This window comes from Cetorhinus maximus, chromosome 6 (genome assembly GCF_964194155.1).
Source record: "Cetorhinus maximus chromosome 6, sCetMax3.hap1.1, whole genome shotgun sequence".
NCBI classification, from domain to species: Eukaryota; Metazoa; Chordata; class Chondrichthyes; order Lamniformes; family Cetorhinidae; genus Cetorhinus; species Cetorhinus maximus.
Window position 1 is genome coordinate 96,363,757 of NC_135884.1, and position 5,402 is coordinate 96,369,158.

General features: G+C 41.7%; 1 long non-coding RNA gene across 1 annotated transcript; it reads right to left on the minus strand.

Moving 5' to 3' along the window:
* Positions 1–3,817: 3,817 nt before the first annotated feature.
* Positions 3,818–5,402, minus strand: LOC144681956 (uncharacterized). The gene is made up of 3 exons (XR_013576900.1): positions 4,830–5,402; positions 4,554–4,631; positions 3,818–4,101 (listed from the first exon to the last, which is right to left on the minus strand). It is a non-coding gene; the product is annotated as an uncharacterized LOC144681956 (long non-coding RNA).

The following is a 5,402-nucleotide window of genomic DNA, read 5'->3' on the forward strand; positions in this document are numbered from 1 at the left end:
CTTACTTTTCTGCTTACCTTTGTGCCATCAGCAAATTTAGTAACCATCAATTTTGTCCCTTCATCCAATTCATTGATATAAATTATAAATAGTTGAGACCCCAGCATTGATCTCTGTGGCACTCCACTCATCACATCTTGGCAACCTGAAAAAGTCTAGTTAATGACTACACTCTGTTTCCTGTTAGCTAACCAATCCTCTGTCCATGCTAATATATCACCCGCTATATGATGAGCACTTATTTAGCGTAGTAACCTTTGATTTTGCAATTTTTCAAATGCATTCTGGAAATCTAAGTACAGCACATCCACAGGTTCCCCTTTATCCACGTTGCTTGTTGCTCCCTCAAAGAACTCCAATAAATTAGTCAAACATGATTTCAGTTTCACAAAACCACATTGACTCTGATTGATTGCATTGGAAGTTTCTAAGTGCCCCACTATAACCTCCTTAATAATAGATTCCAGCAATTTTCCTATCACAGATGTTAAGCTAACTGGCCTGTAGTCTCCTGCTTCCTGACTCCTTCCTTTCTAGAATAGAGGAGTCACATTCACTATTTTCCAATCTGATGAGCCATTTCGAGAATCCAGGGAATTTGAGAAAATTAAAAACAATGCATCCGCTAGCTCAGCAGGTACTTGTTTTCAGATCCTAGGATGACATGTCAGATTTTATTTCTAATACTTTTCTCAGTTGCCTTTCTGTGGTAATTGTAATTGTTTCAAGTTTCTCCCTCTCCTTCACCTCTGATTCACAATTATATCTGGGATGTTCTTTGTATCCTTTATGGTGAAGACAGATGCAAAATATCCATTCACGTCATCCAGTATTTCTGTTTTCCATTATTAATTCCACATTCTCACTCACTAAAGAAACAATACTCACTTCATTTAATCTTTTCCTTTTTAATTACCTGTAAAGATTCTTGCCATCTGTTCTTGTATTTCTTGCTAGCTTTGACTCATACTATAATTTCTCCCTCCTTATTAATCTCTTAGCCATTCTTAGCTGTTCTTTATATTCTGCCCAAACTTCTGAATTGCCACTCATTTTTGTGGAATTCTATGCTTTTCTTTCAATTTTGTACTATCTTTAACTTACTTAGTTAGACACGGATGGTGTGTCCTTCCCTTAGAATTCTTCTTTCTCACTGAAATGTATGTTTTCTGAGTGTTCTGAAATATCTCCTTAAATACCTGCCACTGCATCTCTACTGAGCTAGCCATTAACCTAATTTCCTAATTCTCTTCATTCAGTTCAGTCTTCATGCCCTCATAATCATCATTATTTAAGGTTAAAACACTAGTCTTAGATCCACTCCTCTCTCCCTCAAACTGAATGTAGAATTCAATTATTTTATGATCGCTGCTACCAAGGGGTGCCTTCACTATCAGGTAATTAATTAAGAAACTGTCCCAAAAGCAGTCTATGAACTTATCATCCAAATGAGCTTTGCCTATCTGATTTGTCCAATCGATATGCATATTAATGTCAGCCATTATCATTGCTGTACTTTTCTCACATGCCCCATTATTTCTTCTTCTTTTACCAGTCTAGAGTGTCGTTACTCGAAAGGGGCCTATAAACCACGCCCACATGTGAATTCTCATCATTACTACTTCTCATCTCGACTCAAACTGATTCTACACCTTGATCTCCACAACTAAGGTCATCTCTATTGGACCAATGTCATCCTTAATTAACAGAGCTATCCCTCCACCTTTTCCAAGCTTCCTGCCCTTCCTAAATGTCAATGTGAATAATCAGGTCCCAGTCTTTGGCAGCCAGGAGCTATGACTCAGTAATGGCTATCAGATCATGCATATTTATTAATACTTGTTCACCTGTTTCATTGCAAATGCTATGTGCATTCAGATACAGAACCTGTAGTTCTTTGTTTTGAAACATCTAGCCTTCTCTGCTGGTGCACTCTTAGGTTTCTACATTCTGTACCTTCCTGCCAAGAACTGATCATCATTTCCCTTAATATTATCTTGCTCTTTGCCTTTTCTTCTCCATTTAATTTATCACATCTTACCAAATTTGAGACCTTGCACCCACTATTTCGTTTAAAGCCCTCAATGCAGGGGCATAGTTATGTCACTCACCAGAACACTTGTCCCAGCATGGTTCAGGTGAAGACTGTCCCAATGGTACACCTCCCACGTTCCGCAGCACTGGTGCTAGTGCCCCATAAATCAAAATCCATTTTTCCCACACCAGACTTTTAGCCACACTTTTCACTCCCTAATCTGATTTGCCCTATGTCAATTTGCTTGTGGCTTAGGTAGTAATACAGAGACTATTACCATTCAGGTTCTGCTTTTTAATTTAGATCCTAGCTGCTCATACTCCCTCAGCAGAACTTATTTCCTAGTTATCCCTATGTCACTGCTACCTACATAGACCATGACCACTGCAACCTACCCCTCTAACTGCAAGTCCCTCCCCAGCCCAGAGCAGTGGCCCAAACCCTGACACCAGGCAGGCAACACAGCTGCATGAAATCTGACTCTCGGCTGCAGAGAACTGTGTCAACCCCCCTGACTATACTATCCTCAATTACCACTACATTCCCATTAACTCCCCCTGCATGAATGTCTTCCTGTACCATGGTGCCATGGTCAGTTTGCTCATCCACACTGCAGCCACCACTTTCATCCATACAGGCTGCAAGAACATCAAACCTGTTGGACAATTGCAAAGATGAATCTCCTCCAGTCCTACCTTCTGTGTCCCCATAGCTGCCTCATTCGCAGTCACACCCTCCTCTCCCTGCCACTGACCAAATAAAAAGACCCTATTCTAAGGGTGTGACTGCTTCCCAGTACAAAGTGTCCAGGTAACTTTCTCCCTCCCAGATAAAAGATACATTTACGTTTCAGGTCTGAAATATCCTGGTGCACACATCTGAGAAATTTTTCCATATCTTTCAGCCCTTGGGTGCATTATGATCGCAGTTCCTCAGAATGTGGATTTTCCCCATTAAACACATCAGTGGTGAAAGAGTAGTCGATGCAGAATGTGTGGGGCTGATTAGGAACTGAAAAGCCAACATTTGTCTGGAGGCAGAGGAATGGTTAAGGTACAAGTTGTATTTTTGCCACTTTCTTCTCTGTCAAGAAAGATGTTCTCGATGTAGCAGTAGTAGAGAAGTTAAGATTGGATAGGAGAAAATTGGAGAACAGGAATTAAAGGTTTGGCCTTCCTCAAGTTAGAAACCTTAAAAGGTCTTGAGGGGATGTAGTAGTCAACAATGAGAAGGATAAATACAGGCTCAAGGAAACAGAGTGGTAAAATGAGCAGATATCTGACAGATTAAATTTAAGGCAAGGAAATGTGATTTGATAGATTTTAAACAAAGAATGTGGAGATAAAATCTGATATAAATAATACAACTTTAGAGGGAGTGCAGAAACAGCAAGAGCTGGAGAATCAAGTTCACAAATCTCTGAAGGAGTCTGCATTTCTGCCAATAGTTCCAAAGAATATTTTAAAATTACCCTTAGGATGCACAGTTAACAGGCAGATGTGACTGGCTTACAACCAATTTCTAGTATATTTGACAGTAGCAAGTTGCCACACTCGTAGATTAGAGGGTCAGCAGAACTGCCATTGATTCATTAACTCCACCATTTCTGACAGTCGTCCATCATCACATTGTTTAACCTCATTGACCAGAATGTAACAGATGGTAATGTGACTTATGTTATGCCATGTGTCTCAATGGGAAAGTTAAACTCAACTCATTTCCTACATTTTGTGCTGTTATTAGTAATATGACATCCTTAAGTAACAGAATAACACTTATGACTGGACTTCAAATACTGAAAACTCATTTAATTCTTGATATAAAAATCAGAATTTCAACAATATTCAGACACTTTTCATTACTTTATGTAAGCACACAATTCATCAGGATATAGACACTGAGGACATGCAGCTTGTGGAATACAGTACATATGGACAATATTTCATCTATTGTCCCTGAAGGGCCTGTTGTTCAGGAACAGCAGCTACATTTGTCAGAGGGATTCCCTTTGCACACACAGCCATTGGCGCAGTTCATACATCCTGCAGGACAGCAAGAGCAGCAACCTGAGAGGAGAGGACAAAGACAGAAATCAGGAACAATGAATGAATTCACTGAAACACCCCCAGGACCTCCCATTACAGTCTGCAGCACCTCCCTCACAAACTAATCTCTGTCATATCTACAAGTTACCCATCTGAAGAGACTCAGCATCACAACACTGTGTGTGAGAGAGTTTGGGTGAGGATGTAACTGTCACTGTCTCTAGAACATTATTTCTAGTGAGAAGTCGATAATATCAACACTTCCTGATGTAAACCTAAGACACTTCCTTAACCAGCAGGGATCTTGTCTCCAGATTCTTTCGATTAGACATTGAATAAATCTGATGGGAAATAAATCAGGTGAAATCATGGATCTTGTACTTTTCTATCGTGGTCCTCTCTGAGTTCTGCCCAGAACTATCTGTCACATAAACACAATGTGAGGAGTTTTAAACTCTCCCACAGTTACTCACTTTTCCGGCAGCGTCCAGCTTTGCTGCTGGGACATCGGCAGTTGGAGCACCTGCAGGTGTTTTCACAGGAGCAGGATCCTGAAAACAGGAAAAACACAGACACTGAGTTGTGGGAAAACCATGAGAAATGCCCCCCCGTGTCGGGGAGGCCCAGCTCTTTGTCACATTCTCTTCTCCAGTGACTTTCAGAAACAGCCTCCCCTACAATGCTGCAGCCCCTCAGTGAGACTGAGCCGGGACACTGTGCTGAAAGGACTGACACCAGTCACCACTCACCATCCAGGCACACACAGGGCTTCGAGTCAGACATTTCAGGAACTTTTTCTTTAGTTTCGAGCCGTCACCCAATCAGCGCTTCTCGATCTTGTGCCGTTTGCTGAATCGGAGCCGAGTTTTATGGGCTTGTGATCGTTGGGGAACCGGCTGCAGAAGCGGGGAAGGGGCGGGTCTGTCCGGGCTGAATGCACACGGGGCACCGAAGTGATTCAGCAGCTGAAAGTTTGAATTGCACCCGGGTCCTTCACTCACAACACGGCCCAAAAAGATTTCTCAATGACAGCAATTTCCCAACATTTCCTGTGGAGTCAGCGTGTGTTTGAGCGTCTGCAACACGTCCCACCCCCACAGTGTGGGGGAGTCCAGAACTGCACTCTCTGTTTGGAGTTTGATTCCGTTTTCACTCTGGATATTTGCTGGTTTCTCATTTCTCTGCCAGATCCTGTGTGCCAGAGAGTTTCTCACCTGTTTTGATATCTAACAGAGTTTACATTGATGCTGTGCTTTCAATGGGCAGCACGTTTCAAAGCCCCAGTGTTTGGAGAGATGAGAATTGATCAGTTTTGTCTGATC